The sequence below is a fragment of the Hypanus sabinus genome, chromosome 4 (assembly GCF_030144855.1).
Source record: "Hypanus sabinus isolate sHypSab1 chromosome 4, sHypSab1.hap1, whole genome shotgun sequence".
In the NCBI taxonomy this organism is placed as follows: Eukaryota; Metazoa; Chordata; class Chondrichthyes; order Myliobatiformes; family Dasyatidae; genus Hypanus; species Hypanus sabinus.
Window position 1 is genome coordinate 144,568,672 of NC_082709.1, and position 17,879 is coordinate 144,586,550.

The 17,879-nt window shown below is 41.7% G+C and overlaps 2 protein-coding genes across 6 annotated transcripts in view; one reads left to right on the forward strand and one right to left on the reverse strand.

The window, feature by feature from the left end:
- The window catches only part of caska (calcium/calmodulin-dependent serine protein kinase a), a 411,874-nt gene that overhangs the window by 209,556 nt on the left and 184,439 nt on the right, over positions 1-17,879 (reverse strand). The gene's annotated exons all lie outside the window — the stretch shown is intronic.
- Positions 1-17,879, forward strand: part of gpr34b (G protein-coupled receptor 34b) — a 56,476-nt gene that overhangs the window by 15,565 nt on the left and 23,032 nt on the right. The window contains exon 2 of one of the 2 annotated variants that reach the window (XM_059968273.1): positions 14,619-14,714. The gene's annotated coding sequence lies outside the window, so the exon portion shown is untranslated. The remainder of the gene's footprint in view (positions 1-14,618; positions 14,715-17,879) is intronic. The other variant, XM_059968274.1, reaches the window with a different exon arrangement.

Genomic DNA, 17,879 nt, shown 5'->3' on the forward strand with positions numbered 1-17,879 from the left:
GCTGGAGTCAATTATAAAAGAGGAAATTACGACACATTTGGAAGGTAGTAGAAGGATCAGTCCCGGCCAGCATGGATTTATGAAGGGAAAATCATGCTTGACTAATCTTCTGGAGTTTTTTGAGGATGTAACTATGAACATGGACAAAGGAGAGCCAGTGGATGTAGTGTACCTGGACTTCCAGAAAGCTTTTGATAAAGTCCCACACAGGAGATTAGTGGGCAAAATTAGGGCACATGGTATTGGGGGCAGAGTACTGACATGGATTGAAAATTGGCTGGCTGACAGGAAACAAAGAGTAGCGATTAACGGGTCCCTTTCGGAATGGCAGGCTGTGACCAGTGAGGTACCGCAAGGTTCGATGCTGGGACCTCAGCTGTTTACAATATACATTAATGATATTAAAAGTAACATTAGCAAATTTGCCGATGACACAAAGCTGGGTGGCAGTGTGAAATGTCAGGAGGATGTTATGAGAATGCAGTGTGACTTGGACAGGTTGGGTGAGTGGGCAAATGTATGGCAGATGCAGTTTAATGTGGATAAATGTGAGGTTATCCACTTTGGTGGCAAGAACAGGAAGACTATCTAAATGGAGTCAAGTTAGGAAAAGGGGAAGTACAATGAGGTGTACAAGGTGTTCTTGTACATCAGTCAATGAAAGTAAGCATGCAGGTACAGCAGGCAGTGAAGAAAGCTAATGGCATGCTGGCCTTTATAACAAGAGGAATTGAGTATAGGAGTAAAGAGGTCCTTCTGCAGCTCTACAGGGCCCTAGTGAGACCCCACCGGGAGTACTGTGTGCAGTTTTGGTCTCCAAATTTGAGGAAGGACATTCTTGCTATTGAGGGAGTGCAGCGTAGGTTCACAAGGTTAATTCCCGGAATGGCGGGACTGTCATATGTTGAAAGATTGGAGCGAATGGGCTTGTATACACTGGGATTTAGAAGGATGAGAGGGGATCTGATTGAAACATATAAGATTATTAAGGGATTGGACACACTGGAGGCAGAAAGCATGTTCCCGCTGATGGGTGAGTCCAGAACTAGAGGCCATAGTTTAAGACTAAGGGGTAGGCCATTTAGAACAGAGATGCGGAAAAACTTTTTCACCCAGAGAGTGGTGAATATGTGGAATGCTCTGCCCCAGAAGGCAGTGGAGGCCAAGTCTCTGGATACATTCAAGAGAGAATTAGATAGAGCTCTTATAGATAGCGGGTTCAAGGGATATGGGGAGGGGCAGGAATGGGGTACTGATTGTGCATGATCAGCCATGATCACAGTGAATGGCAGTGCTGGCTAGAAGGGCTGAATGGCCTACTCCTGCACCTACTGTCTATTGTCTATTCTGTAGCTTCTCTGCTTCCTCAACACTACCTCCCTCTCCACCTATCTTATTATAGTCCGCAAACCTGGCCACAACTTATTAATTCTGTTATCCAAATCACTGACATAAAATGTAAAAAGAAACAGCCCTAATACCGACTCCTGCAGAACACTAGTCACTGGAAAAGGCCCCCTTTATTCCCACTCATTGTCTCCTGTCAATCAGCTATTGCTCTATGCATGCTAGTATCTTTCCTGTAACCATGTCAAAAACCTTCTGAAAATTCAATTACACAACATCTACTGATTCTTCTGTCTATCCTGCTTGTTATTTCTTCAATGAATTTCAACAGATTTAGTTCAAGTTGCTTTTTTATTGTCGTTTCGACCATAACTGCTGGTACAGTACACAGTAAAAATGAGACGACTTTTTCAGGACCACGGTGCTACGTGAACAATACAAAAACTACACCGAACTACATAAACCAACACAAAAACTACACAGGACTACAGACCTACCCAGGACTGCATAAAGTACACAGAACAGTGCAAGCATTACAATAAATAATAAACAAGACAATAGATACAGCAGAGGTTTATCAGGCAAGATTCCCCTTAGAGAAACTGTGTTGACTAGAGCTTATTTCATCATGTGCCTCCAAGCACCTTGAAACCACATTCTGAACATCGATACAACATCTTTCCAACCACTGAGGTCGAAAATTTCCTTTATTCTGCCTCTCTCCCTTCTTGAAGAGTGGAGTGACATTTGCAATTTTCCAGCCCCCCAGAACCATTCCAGAATCAATTCATTCTTGAAAGATTATTACAAATACCTCCACAATCTTTTAAGCCACCTCTTTCAGAATCCTGGGGCGTAGACCATCTGGTCCAGGTGACTTATCTACCTTCAGACCTTTCAGTTTCCCCGAGTACCTTCTCCCTAGTAATGGCAACTTCACACACTCCTGCCCCCATTTTTCTGTGTTCCAACAGCTATTCTTGCTTCCGTTTCACATTTTATATATCTGAAGAAACTTTTGGTATCCACTAATACTTTTGGCTAGTTCACCTTTGTATTCATCTCTTTCTTCTTTATGATCTTTTTAGTTGCCTTCTGTTGGTCTTTAAAAGCTTCCCAATCCTCCTAACTTCCCACTAATTTTTGCTGTTATGTGCCCTCTCTTTGGGTTTTATGTTGGCTTTGACTTCTTGTCAGCCATGGCAGGATGAAAGAACCTTTAGAATATTTTTAGATGTAATGTCTTGGTTCATATTTTTACTGTTATGCTGTATGTATTTCATTTAGCAGTTCTGTAAGAGCAGTCTGTTCTGTTTTCAGCTTGTTTGGGTTATTGTTGAAGATAAGAAATCAGGAGAAATGTGTGTCATCCAATTAGGATGGTAAAGCTGAGGGGAGGTTTCTCTGGTGAGGGACACTGAAGTTGGACTTGGGGCTTTTGTTCGGCGAGAGATGAAGAGAGAAGAATTGACCCAGAGGGGACTGTAATTCAACAAAATCAGGGGCTAGATCGATCGATCGAGGATCGGTGATTATGATGAAACTTTGAGCTCCAACTTTAGCATATTTGACTGTTTAATTAAAATGGGCCCTTTTTATTTTTCTTTACGAACCATAATTTCCTTGAATCATATGTGGTGTGCTGTTATTTCGTGGCACTGATTTGCAAAAGAGTAGCTAATTACACAGCATCCACACAAATCAGGGTTTGAGGTGGGAGAGCCATCTCAATCTCATGAGTTTGGTGAGAGGAGAATGACTTTCCGAGACTTACACAGCCGAGGAAACTGGAGGTTGCATAGAAGTGCCTTTAGAACATTAAAGATGTAGTTTTGGGGTACTTGGAGGCACATGACAAAATAGGCCACAGCCAACATTGGTTCCTTAAGGAAAATCTTGCCTGACAAATCTGTTGGAATTCTTTGAATAAATAAAAAACAGGATAGACAAAGGAAAATTGGTGGATATTGTGCACTTGGATTTACAGATGCCTTTGTCAAGCTAACAATCCATTCAAGATACCAGTATTGCTAGAGCATTGACTGATTGACAGGACGCAAAGAGTGCAAATAAAGGGAACCATTTCTGGTTGGCTGCTGGTGACTAGTGGTGTTCCACAGGGATCTGTGTTGGGACTGATTCGTTTTATGTTATACGTTAATGAGTTAGATGACAAAACTAAGTGTAGACTATTTTCTAAATAGAGGAAAATTCAAAGATCTGAGGTGCAAAGTTGCTTGCGAGTCCTCATGCAGGATTCCTGAAAGGTTAATCTGCATGTTAAGTTGATGTTAGCATTCATTTCATGAAGACAAGAATATAAAAGCAAAGGATTAAAGTTGAAATCTTATAAAGCACTACTGAGGCCTCACTTAGAATATTATGAACAGGTTTGGGGCCCTTGTCTAAGAAAAGATGTGCTGATATTGGCAAGGGTTCAAAGGAGGCTTAAGAAGATGATTCTGGGATTGAAAGGCTTGTTACACAAGGAGCTTTTGATAGCTCTGGACCTCGACTCACTTGAATTCAGAAGAATGAGGGGTGACCTCATTGCAAGGCCTCGATACAGTGGATGTGGAGAGAATGTTTCCTATAGTGAGTGAGTTTAAACCAGAGGATACAGTCTCAGAATAGAAAGGCGTCCTTTTAGAATAGATATGTGGAGGAATTTTTTTAGCTGGAGAGCAGGGAATCTGTGGAATTTGATGCCACAGGCTGCTGTGGAGACCAAGTCATTGGGTATATATAAGGCAGTATACAGTATGATTTTAGCTTTTCCCTTCCAAACTGCAGGGTGAATTCTATCATACTATGATCACTGTCCACTAAGGGTTCCCTTGACCTTAAACTCACTGATCAATTCCAGTTCACCGCACAACACCCAATCTACAAAAGCTGATCCTCTAGTGAGCTCAACCATGAGCTGTCCTAAAAAGCAATCTTAAGACCATAAGACACAGGAGCAGAATAAGGCCATTTAGCCCATCGAGTCAGCTCCACCAACCATGGCTGATCCTTTTCTCCCCCTCCTCAACCCCACTCCACAGCCTTCTCCTCATAACCTTTATGCCATGTCCAATCAAGAATTGATCAAGCTCTACTTCAAATACACCTAATGACCTGGCCTCCACAGCTGCCTGTGGTAATAATTTCCACAAATTCACCACCCTCTGGCTAAAGAAATTTCTCTGCAACTCCAGTTTAAATGGATGCCCCTTGTATCCTGAAGTTGTGCCCTCTTGCCCTAGATTCCCCCACCAGGCAAAACATCCTTGTGACCTTCTTCTGAACCATCTCCAATTCCAGCACATCTTTTCTTACATGAGGAGCCCAAAACTGTCTGCAGTTCTCATGGCGAAGCCTCACTGGTACCTATCAAGCCTCAGCAACACATCCCTGCTCTTGTATTCAAGAGCTCTTGAAATGAATGTCAACACTGCATTTGCCTTCCTCACCTTTAGGGTGTTCACAAAGCCTCCAAAGTCCCACTGCATCTCAGATTTTTGTATTTTCTCCCTGTTTAGAAAATAGTCTGCACATTTATTTCTACTATTAAAGCGCATGACCATGCATTTTCCAACATTCTATTTCATTTGCCACTCTCTACCCATTCTCCTAATCTGTCTAAGTCCTTCTGCATCCTACCCGTTTCTTCAACGCTACCTGCCCCTTCATCAATTTCCGTATCATCTGCAAACTTGGCAACAAAGCCATCTATTACATCACCTAAATCATTGATATACAGCATAAAGAGAAGCGGTCCGAACACTGACCCCTGCAGAACCACTAGTCACTGGCAGCCAAGCAGAAAAGGATCCTTTTATTCCCACTCGCTGCCTTGTACCAATAAGCTAATGTTCTAACCATGCCAGTAACTTTCCTGTAATGCCACGTGGTCTTAACTTGGTAAGCAGCCTCAAGTTTAGCACTTTGTCAAAGGTCTTCTGAAAGTCCAGACATTCAACATCCACTGCAACCCCTTTATCTATCCTACATGTAATCTCCTCAAAGAATTCCAACAGGTTTGTCAGGCAAGATTTTTCCTTAATGAAACCATGATGACTTTATCCTATCTTGTCCTGTATCACCAAGTACTCCATAACCTCATTCTTAACAATTGACTCCAACATCTTCCCAGCCACTGAGGCCAGGCTAACTGGTCTATAACTTGCTTTCAGCTGAAATCCTCCTTTCTTAAAGAGTGGTGTGACATTTACAATTTTCCATTCTTCTGACACCATGCCAGAGTCAATGATTTTTGAATGATCACTCCTAATGCCTCCATAATCTCTACTGTTACCTCTTTCAGGATCCTACGATGCAGTTCATCTAGCCTGGGTGACTTATGTACCTTAAGTCTTTCAGCTTTTTGGGCATCTCCTCCCTTTTAATAGTATCTATGCTCACTTCTCTTCCCTCACACCCTTCAACATAAGACCATAAGAGACAGAAGTAAGCCATTCGGCCCACTGAGTGTGCCATGCCAATCAAGGCTGATCCAATTCCTCCAGTCATCCCAAATTCCTTGCTTTCTCCCTATACCCTTTCATGCCCTGGCTAATCAAGAACCTATCTATCTCTGCCTTAAATACACCCAAAGACTTGGCCTCCACAGCCACGTGGCAACAAATTCCACAGATTTACCACCATCGGACTAAAATAATTTCTCTGCATCTGTGTTCTAAATGGGCGCCCTTCAGTCTTGAAGTTGTGCCCCCTTGTCCTGGATTCCCCTACCATGGGAAATAACTTTGCCATATCTAATCTGTTCAGGCCTTTTAACATTCAGAATGTTTCTATGAGATGTGCCCCCCCCCCCCCCCAAATTCTCATGAACTTCAGGGAATACAGGCCAAGAGCTGCCAGATGTTCCTCATACGGTAACCCTTTCACTCCTGTAATCATTCTCGCAAATCTTCAGATTCTTGCAATGTCAGTATATCCCTTCTAAAATATGGTGCCCAAAACTGCACAAAATACTCCAAATGTGGGCTCACAGGTGCCTTATGGAACCTCAAAATCACATCCCTGCTCCTATATTCTACAGCTCTAGAAATGAATGCCAACATTGCATTTGTCTTCTTCACTCCCAACTCAACCTGGAGATTAACCCTGTAGGGTATCCTGCATAATCTCTTTGCATTTCTACATTTTGAATTCTCTCCCCATCTACATAACCCATTTATTTCTTCCACCAAAGTGCATGACCATACACTTTCCAACATTGTATTTCATTTGTTATTTCTTTGCCCTTTCCCCTAAACTATCTAAGTCTCTCTGCAGGCTCTCTGTTTCCTCAACACTACCCGCTCCTCCACCCATCTTTGGATCATCGGCAAAGTTAGCCACAAATCCATTAATTCCATAGTCCAAATTACTGACATACGTCATAAAAAGCAGCAGTCCAAACACCTACTTCTGTGGAACTCCACTGGTAACCAGCAGCCAGCCAGAATAGGATCCCTTTATTCCCACTCTCAGCTTTTTGCCGATCAACCAATGCTCCACCCATGCTAGTAATTCCATGGGCTCTTCTCTTGCTAAGCAGGCTCCTGTACGGCACCTTGTCAAAGGCCTTCTGAAAATCCAAGAACACCATATCCACTGCATCTCCTTTATCTACCCTGCTTGTAATTTCCTAAAAAATTGCAGGAGGTTAGACCATGCTGGCTTTGGTCCATCTTGTCACGTGCCTCCAGGTATTCCGTAATCTCATCTCTAACTATCGATTCCAACAACTTTCCAACCACTGATGTCAGGCTAACAGGTCTATAGTTTCCTTTCTGCTCCTCCCACTCTTCTTAAATCGCGGAGTAACATTTGCAATTTTCCAGTCATCCAGTAGAATCATAGAACATTACAGCACAGAAACAGGCCCTTCAGCCCTTCTTGTCTGTGCCAAACCATTTTTCTGCCCAGTCTCACTGACCTGCACCTGGACCATATCTCCTCCATACCCCTCTCATCCATGTACCTGTCTTAAGTTTTTCTTAAATGTCAAAAGTGAGCCCACAGTTACCACTTCATCTGGCAGCTCATTCCACACTCCCACCACTGTGTGTGAAGAAGCCCCCCACCCCATGTTCCCTTTAAACTTTTCCCCCTTCACCCTTAACCCATACCCTCTGGGTTTTTTTTTCCCCTAGCCTCAGTGGAAAAAGCCTGCTTGCATTCACTCTATCTATACCCATCATAATTTTATACACCTCTATCAAATCTCCCCTCATTCTTCTACACTCCAGGGAATAAAGTCCTAACCTATTTAACCATTCTCTGTAACTCAGTTTCTCAAGTCCCGGCAACATCCTTGTAAACTTTCTCTGCAATCTTTCAACCTTATTAATATCCTTCCTGTAATTCGGTGACCAAAACTGCACACAATACTCCAAATTCAGCCTCACCGATGTCTTACACAACCTCACCATAACATTCCAACTCTTATACTCAATACTTTGATTTATAAAGGCCAATGTACCAAAAGCTCTCTTTACGACCCTATCTACCTTTGACGCCACTTTTAGGGAATTATGTATCTGTATTCCCAGTAGACTCCTTGTAGATCCTATCTCTTAGTACTCCTTCCAATAATTTCCTACTACTGACGTCAAACGTACCAGCCTATAATTTCCCGGATTACTTTTAGAGCCTTTTTTAAACAATGGAACAACATTAGCTATCCTCCAATTCTCTGGCACCTCATCCATAGATACCAACATTTTAAAAATATCTGCCAGGGCCCCTGCAATGTCAACACTAGTCTCCTTCAAGGTCCGAGGGAATACCCTGTCAGGTCCTGGGGATTTATCTACTCTGATTTGCCTCAAGACAGCAAGCACCTCCTCCTCTACAATTTCCATGCCCTCAGCTCATCTGCCTTCTCCACAATACTCCTCGCATTGAAACAGACACACCTCAGAAGATTATTACCACTACACTCAAACTTTCTATTTGTGAATTTGTATGAACTTTTATCATCATTTATTTTCACCCTTGCTCCGCTATATGCTCTGTCACCCTGGTTCCCATCCCCCTGCAAATCTAGTTTAAACTCTCTCCAATAGCACTAACAAACCTCCCTGCAAGGATATTGTTCCCCTGTAGTTCAGGTGTAACCTGTCTCTCTTGTACAGGTCCCACCTGCCCCAGAGGTGGTCCCAATGACCTAGAAATCTGAAACCCTGCCCCCTACACCAGTTCCTCAGCCATGCGTTCATCCTCCAGAGTATCCTACTCTTACCCTCACTGGCATGTGGCACAGGTAGCAATCCTGAGATTACCACCCTCGAGGTCCTGCTTTTTAACTTCCTACCAAGCTCTCTATACTCACTCTTCAGGACATCCTCACTCTTTCTTCCTATGTTATTGGTACCGACGTGTACTATGACATCTGGCTGATCACCCTACCATTTCAGAATGCTGTGCATGCGATCAGAGACATCCCTGACCCTGGCACCCGGGAGGCAACAAACCATCCGGGAGTCTCTGTCACCACCACAGAACCTGTACCTCTGTACAGGTCTGTACCTCTAACTATCAAGTCCCCTATTACTACCAGCCTCCTCTTCTTCCCCCCTCCCTTCTGCACTGCAGAACCAGACAGTGCCAGAGATCCAGCTGTTGCAGCTTGTCCCAGATAAGTCACCCCTCCCCAACAGTATCTAAATCGGTTTACCTGTTGTTGAGGGGAATGGCCATGGGGGTACCCTGCTCTGCCTGCCCTTGTCTCCCTGACTTTCCACATCCTGCAAGAGGAGCATTTCCACATCCTGCCTGGCATTCTCTCTACTCTAAACAAAACAAAACTTACCGGAACCTACCCTTGCCTCTGCTAGTTCACACCGAAGCCTGTTAAGCCAAAGTTGTTCCACTCTGCTCCCTCTCCTCTGCTGCCTGCTGTATATGGAGGACGCCTTCTTAAACCTTTGGCGCTCTATGTCATATGCCTGCGCAGCCTAGCCTCTTTTCCCCCAGCAAGTAAAAAAAAAAGGCTTCTCTCTGAGATTCCTTGCTCCTTCGCTCTCAGCCTCTTGCGCGGATTTAACAGGCAATGCCAGAATCTATTGATTCTTAAAAGATCATTGTTAGTGCCTCCACAATCTCTCCAGCTACATTCTACAGAACCCGAGGGTGCATTCCATCAGGTCCAGGAGATTTATCCATCTTCAGACCATTAAGCTTTCTGAGTAGCTTCTCGGTCGTAATTTTCACTGTACAAACTTCACTTCCCTGACACTCTTGAATGTCCAATATACTGCAAATATCTTCCACTGTGAAGACTGATGGAAAATATGCATTCATGTCCTCTGCCATCTCTGCCTCTCTCATTACAACATCTCCAGTGTAATTTCCTACTGGTCCTAATTCTACTCTCAACTCTGTTTTACCCTTTATATACTTAAAAAAGCTTTAGTATCTTCTTTGATATTAGTCACCAACTTCCTTTCATAATCCATCTTTTCCTTCCTAATGACCTTCTTAGTTTCCTTCTGCAAGTTTTTAAAAAGCTTCCCAATCCTCTATCTTCCCACTAGCTTTGGCTTCCTTGCATGCCCTCTCTTTTGCTTTTACTTCGGCTCTGAATTCACGTGTCAGCCATGGTAATGTCCTTCTTCCATTCAAAAATGTCTTCTTATTTGGAATATATCTGTCTTGCACTTCTCTCATTTTCTGCAGAAACTCCAGCTATTTCTACTCTGCGGTCCTTCCTGCTGGTGTCCCTTTCCAGTCAACCTTGGCCAGTTTCCCTCTCATGTCATTGTAATTTCCTGTATTCCAGTGAAATACTGAAACAATGGAATTTAGTTTCTCCTTCTCAAATTTCAAAGTGAACTCTATCATATTGTGATCACTGTTCCCTAAGGGTTCCTTAACCTTAAATTCTCTCATCACCCCCGGATCATTGCACAGCTAATCCAGCACAGCCGATCCCCTAGTGGGCTCAACAACCCGCTGTTCTAAAAAGCCATCCCTTAGACATTCTACAAATTCTCTCTCCTGAGGTCCAGTACTGGCCCGGTCTTCCCAATCCACTTTCATGACAAAATCCACAATGATTATCATAACACTGTCCTTCTGACACACCTTTTCTATGTCCTGCTGCAATTTGTAATCCACATCCCAGCTGCTGTTTAGAGGCCTGTATACAACTGCCATTAGGGTCCTTTTACCCTTACCATTTCTTAACTCAACCCTTAGAGACTCTACACCTTCTGATCCTATGTCAGCCTTTTCTAATGATTTAATTTTTTTTATACACAAGGCCACACCACCCCTCTGCCTAGTAACCTAACTTTCCGATTCACCGTATATCCTTGGACACTCAGCTCCCAATGGCAGTCACCCTTTAGCCCAGTTTCAAAGATGGCCACAACATCATACTTGCCAATCTGTAGCTGAATTTCAAGATCATCCATTTTATTTCTTACGCTGCGTGCATTCAGATATAACACTTCCAGTCCAGTATTTGTTGCTTTCTGTTTTAACTGCACCAGGCCTCTATTGCCCTGCAACTCATCCCACTGGCTGTGATTATGCCTCATCTCCTGCCTGTCCTTTCTATCATCTCTGTTGCACGCTGTTTTTGATTTATTTCTGTTTTCTCCTTACTCAGGCCTATCACTCTGGATCCCATCTGGCATACTGCTAGTGTCTTCCACAGTGAAGACTGATGCAAAATACTCATTCAGTTCAATGCCATCTCCTCGGCCTCCATTATTATTTCACCAGACTCATTTTCCAGTAGCCTTATATCCACTCTCAGCTCTTTTTCTTATACTTGAGAAAGCTTTTACGATCCACTTTGATATTGTTTGCTAGCTTACTTTCATATTTCAGGTTTTTCCCTCCTGATGATTCTTTTAGTTGCTATCTGCAGGGTTTTAAAAGCTTTCCAATCCTCTGTCTTCCCACTGATTTTTTGCTTTGTTGTTTGCCTTGTAGGCATTGTACAGATTCTGTGTCTTTGGACCAACCTAATTTTTCCCCAATCTCCCTGCATATTGAAAACCCCATGACTAACTTAAAAATACATGGCAAAAGGGCAATGTTATCTCTCATCGTAATTTGTAGACTACATCTTTGCTACTGTTTGTAGGTCTGTATATAACTCCCATCAGGGTCTTGCGGTTTGTTAACTTCACCCACAATGATACTATAGCTTTCAATCCCATGTCTCCTCTTTCTAATGCTTTTATCTAGTTGGCTAGTTCAACTTGGATCCCAGTGGTCTAACCTTCCAGACCAACCTTTCAGACAGCATCCACCATCCTGCTCTCAATCTTTTTGGTCAACTCTTCAAAAAGTTATGATTTCCTTTGTACACAGGGTTTAGGAACAGTCCCCTTAAAAAAAATCTGGAAATTCTCTCACATTTTGTAATATTTCTATGTATCACACAATGCAATTTAGTGACAGAATGAGAGATAACAGGTAATTTCAGCATTTTCTGCAAGCTTCAACACCAAGGTTAAGGCTGTTTTATTAGAAGGCAGCTACATTTGCAACCTTCAGAAGTGTTGGTAAGGTTCTCATATGGGGCCCTCAGATGAAAACTGCAGAAGTTTGCTTCCAGCACAATCAATACAAAAATGCTTTGCAGTATACTAGAATTTCTGTGTCATCTTGCAAGCAAACTGATCTTCACCCCCATGCAACTAATAAAATTCCATTTCAATCAAAAAGTAATCACAGTATCATTTTCAGATGAAGTTTCAACTTTATCTTGTCTTAATTAGAGAACAAGCTTACTTATTAGAGCTTGTTATTTTCTGAATACATTTTGTGACTTGTGCTGTAATGGACATGAGACAGGGAAGAACTACATAAGCAATACTAAAGGGTTAGGTATTTCTTGAGCATGGTTGAACAACTTAATTATTGGCTCAAAGGCCATCAACAGTAATTAGATATTCTATTTATGTCATTCAGGTAAGATATTTGCTTGAAGTTTTACACCCTCATTAAGATCACATTATGTTGGTGTATCTCTAGCAACAGTGTGGGCCAACATGCCTTATCTTGTGCTGTACTATTCTATGTTCTATTTAGACCATAAGACCATGAGATATAGGAGCAGATGTATGCTATTCGGCCCATCAAGTCTGCCCCACCATTCAATTGTGGGCTGCTCCAATTCTTCCAGTCATCCCCACTCCCCTGCATATGCCCCATACCCTTTGATGCCCTGGCTAATCAAGAACTTATCTATCTCTGCTTTAAATACACCCAACGACTTGGCCCCCACAGCTGCCTGTAGCAACAAACTCCACAGATTTACTACCCTCTGACGAATTTCTCTGCATCTCTGTCCTAAATGGATGTCCTTCAATCCTTCAATGCCCCCTTGTCCTAGACTCCCCTACCATGGGAAATAACTTTGCCATATCTAATCTGTTCAGGCCTTTTAACATTCGGAATGTTTCTATGCAATTCCCCCCTCCTCCCCACTCATTCTCCTGAACTCCAGGGAATACAGCCCAAAAGCTGCCAGAAATTCCTCATACGGTAACCTTTTCATTCTTGGAATCATTCTCGTGAATCTTCTCTGAACCTTCTCCAATGTCAGTATATCCTTTCTAAAATAAGGAGTCCAAAACTGCACACAATACTCCAAATGTGGTTTCATGAGTGCCTTACAAAGCCTCAACATCACATCCCTATTCTTATATTCTATAGCTCTAGAAATGAATGCCAACATTGCATTTGTCTTCTTCACCACCAACTCAACCTGGAGGTTAACCTTTAGGGTATCCTGAACAAGGTCTCCCAGGCCCCTTTGCATCTACATTTTTAATTCTCTCCCCATCTAAATAACCCATTTATTTCTTCCACCAAAGTGCATGACCATACACTTTCCAACATTGTATTTCATTTGTCATTTCTTTGCTCATTCCCCTAAACTATCTAAGTCTCTCTGCAGGCTCTCTATTTCCTCAACACTACCCGCTCCTCCACCTATCTTTGGATCATTGGCAAAGTTAGCCACAAATCCATTAATCCCATAGTCCAAATCATTGACATATGTCATAAAAAGCAATGGTCCCAACACTAACCCCGGTGGAACTCCACTGGTAACCAGCAGCCAGCCAGAATAGGACCCTTTTATTAACAGAAATACATCCTATCAACAGAACACAGGATAGAGTTTAACCTGCATACATAATTTTTAATTAGTGATCTCTTGAATATCACAGGGCTATTGTCTACTTGACCTAAATCACCAATAATCTACATTGGGCAGTAAACAAAGATGATTAGCTTTTTCCTGCCATACATTTCTAGATGCTCTCAAAAATTTGATGCATATATAGGGTGCCTCAGACTTCTGCACAGTACTGTATTTGTACTGGAGAGCGAGTTTCTAAGTCTGGCAGGAGCTAAAGATGTTTGGAATGGCGAGGGTGGAGTGCAGACAGGTGGCAGAGAAGGAGAGGCCAGGGGCCTGGTGGGTCGCACTCAGCCCTGAGATACCAGACAAGGTAATTTAATTCCAAACAATTGGCTTATTGATTATTACAGAATGAGTCTCTGGTGCTTTCCCCACTCCCTTCCTTTTTCTTTCCTCTTTTCCCAACCATGATTCCCCTCTCCCTTCCCCCTTCCCACTCTTAGTCCATAATAGAGACCCTCATCAGAATCTGGTTTATTGTCACGTCATGAAATTCATTTTTTTTTGTCAAGCAGCAGTGCAACTCAATACATAAAATTACTACAGTACTGTGCAAAAACCTTAGGCATTCTAGCTATATGTTCTGAAGACTTTTGTACAGTATTGTAGACTGAACTATGATTATTAACCATCTTGATATGCTGAAAAATCCATTAAATATGATGCCGTTTTAAATTGTATATAACCAACGACTGAGACACAAATAAGATGACAAATAGATGTTTATTGTCCAATAAAATGACTAAGGAGTGGCCTTATAAAGATAGCATTTTTAAAACTCTGGCCTGGATTTAAAAAGTGCAAGGCAGAACACAGATAATAGAAGCAATGGGGGCTAATGTACAATGTATAACCCTTATTCAGTTCTTGTGTAATGCCCATTAGTAATGGAAAGATTACCAGAGGTTGCCCAAAGGATTCAGACTTTTTCCCCTGGAAATCAAAAAGAGCTGGTGTACAAGATAATCTGTAACTGAAAAAAATGCTTGTAGCACATTCACTTCCCCAGAATTCTGGAGGAGGATCTTTGGCAGTAAACATTAACTCTTTCCATGCATGTTTTCTAACCTATTGAATGATTTCATTATTTTCTGATCTGTTTCAGATTTCTTCATTGGCCCCTTTTAACTTCTTGATTTCCAAATTAAGAAGGTGATTCCTTACTCTACTACTCTTTGGATTTGTAAATCAGATATATCCAGTAAGTGAAAAAGCAACAATGTGAAAACATACTAATATGCTGAACAAAGGCTTAGATTATGATAAAATGTATTTAAAAAATCTTGTATTTCCTGGTGTCTTCCTATCAAACTGTACAATTTTAAAAAAGATAAATTTTGTATATTTTTGTACAATCAATCCTTTAAAATAATTACCATTCAAGTAAAGACTTGATTCACTTCATCCCCCTTGTAACCAGTTTAAGCAAATACACCTTTTCATAAAACTAAATTGCCACACTTAAAATTGAGAAATGCCAGATAATACTGAAAATTCGTTAGTTCAGCCACTCAACAGAAACGTCAAAGATATACATTTTTTGAGTTGCTGGTTCTTTCTGAAGCTGATCGGGTTCTCAAAATTCGTTAGTTCAGCCACTCAACAGAAACGTCAAAGATATACATTTTTTGAGTTGCTGGTTCTTTCTGAAGCTGATCGGGTTCTCAAATTTAGATGTATAGCAAGGTTATACTGCTGTCTAGTGGCCAACTAGAATCACAGAAAATAATGTGTAATCTGAAAACTTGTAAGAGCAGGAAATGCATGAAATGAATAAAACTTGTTTTAATCAGAGTTATTACCTCTCCTATCAAAAGGCCTTACAGGGTCTCGACTTAAAAATATCAACCATCCCTCTGTCTCCACAGATGCCGCATGATCAACTGAGTGTTCCAGCAGTTTGTTTTGCTCACGGGTTGACTTTCTGTTGTATAGGAGCCCGAGAAATTTTGATGTCACTTTTATAACAAGCAAGCTAATAAGAATGATGTGCAAAGCTCTTTAGCTGACAACTGCCACCAAACTTCCTTAAGCAACTTCCATCAGTTGCTTATTTCTTACACCTACTATTACACCAAATATTGAGCATTTTGACCAATTTAATTATTTCCTTCTCTCACAATTAGTGGCTTTTGAAAGGAAATAGTTAAGTGAAACTGAGGAACCAAGTTATACCACTTGATTTTGTAATCACTGTTTTTAAACGCAACCCAGAGCACATTTTGCCATCTTTGGTGAATAACATCAGAAGTATAGCATCTCAGGACAAAGGAAGCCCTAATGTTAATTTGTTGATTCCCTTTCTAAGGACAGCACAATAGAATAGAGAATGCTGATCAGAAAATTGAGATTTTATTCAACTTAACGGACAATCACCATGCAAGTAACTTAAGATAAATCTCTGGACTCTCCCAGATATTTTTTTGACACCTTTTACTTTTGGTAGATTAATTAACCAGCAGTGGGAAAGTACTGATTTATACTTGACAAGCCAGAAGAATTTGGTGCACCTATACAGAGTGATAGCCCTCAAATTACAAAAGATTCTAATTTCATGGACTTAAAATACTGGAAAATATTAAAAGACACAAAAGATCTGTACTTTTCTTAGACTCTTTGAAAATATTATTCCTTTTTAAACAGGTATAGAACAAAGTGGGAAAAATATTTATAAAATACAAAACAGCTGCTGAACAGTAATGCCAAAGGAATAACGCATTGATTAGCAAACAAAGAACCAGAGGTTAAATTGCATTCGAATTTTCAGAAAACATTTGAAAAGATACTATAAAAAGTTGCTTTATAAAACAAAGAGACAGAAATGGAGGGTCACATTTTAGCATGGATGGAGGATTAGAAAAGAAATTGAGAAAATAGTAGGAATAAACACTGAGTTGTATTGGAACACTGGAGACTGCAGAGCTGGAATCTGGAGCAATAATCAGCTGGAGGAACACAGCATCAGGACTGTGAACAGAGGAGTGCAATGGCCAACATAGAGAGAAGTGGAGAAGCAAGAAAGGATTCTGAGGGGATTGGTGGAAGAGCAGAGTGAAATGACAGGCAGGGGAGGTGAGCGGATAATGAAGGGCAGTGGAGATGGAAGACTGTGGAAGGTGAATGATAGAAATGTGAAAAAAAAATGGAAGTAGTTAGTAGGAAAGGAGTGTGAAGATGGAAAACAGCTGCTGGAAGGAGATAAGCAGGAACAAAAAGCACTACCAGAACAGGATGCGGATAAGGTGCTAAGAATGGGAACTACGAGAAAATGGAAACAGTTGGGACCAGATGGGAGGCGTGGGGGGAGGGTTGAGAAAGGGGGTCCTGCGGATGGATGGAGCCAGGAGGTGGAAGGGAACAAAGATGGGTGAAAAGGGAGAGCAGGGCGGCAGCAAAAATGGGAAAGACTGGTAAATCGGAGGACAGGAAAGGGGCAAAAGTGTTTGAGCGAGAGTCTGAGTCTGAGCGTGAGTGTGAGCAAAAATGAGAATTTACCTAAAATTGACTTTATTTCTTCCATCCTTAACATATATAAGGAAAACTCAACATTCATGGCTTGAATGATGTTGCTTCTTCAGTATGCATTGAACTTCATCCTGGCAGCAAAGGAGGCCCAGGATGAAAAGATCTGAGTGGGAAGGGGAGTTGAAATGTCTACAACTAGTACCAATGACATAGGAAGGAAAAACAATGAGGTCCAGAAAAGAGAATTTAGAAAGCTAGGTAGAAAGCTGAGAAGCAGGACCTCCTGGGTAATAATTTCTGGATTGCTGCCTGTGCCATGTACCAGTGAGGTAGAAACAGAATGATTTGGCAGATAAATGCATGGCTGAGAAGCAGGTGCAGGAAGCAGGGCTTCAGGTTCTTGGATAATGGGATTCTCTTCTGGGGAGGAATAATCTGCTCAAAAGTGACGGGTTGCACCTGAACCCAAGGGGGACCAATATTATTGCGGGCACATTTGTTAGAGCTGTTGGGGAGGGTTTAAACTAACTTGGCTGGGCAGGGGGGAAACCAGAGTGAAGGTACTCAGGATAGGACGGATGGTAAAAAGGTAAAGGTAGTGTGCAGTTAGATTGTCAGGAAGGGCAGACAGATGATAGGACTTAGTTGCAGCCAGCAGGCTGAGTATCAAATCATTAGGGATGCAGAATCAGAAAGGATAGCAAATATAGTACTCAAGGTGTTGTATCTAAATGTGTGTAGGATAAAAAAATAAGGTGGATGATCTTGTTGCAATATTATAGATTGCCAGGTATGATGTTGTGGCAATCACTGAATCGTGGCTGAAGAATGGCTGTAGTTGGGATCTAAGTGTACGAGGTTACACATTATATAGGAGGAATAGGAAGGTAGGCAGGGAATG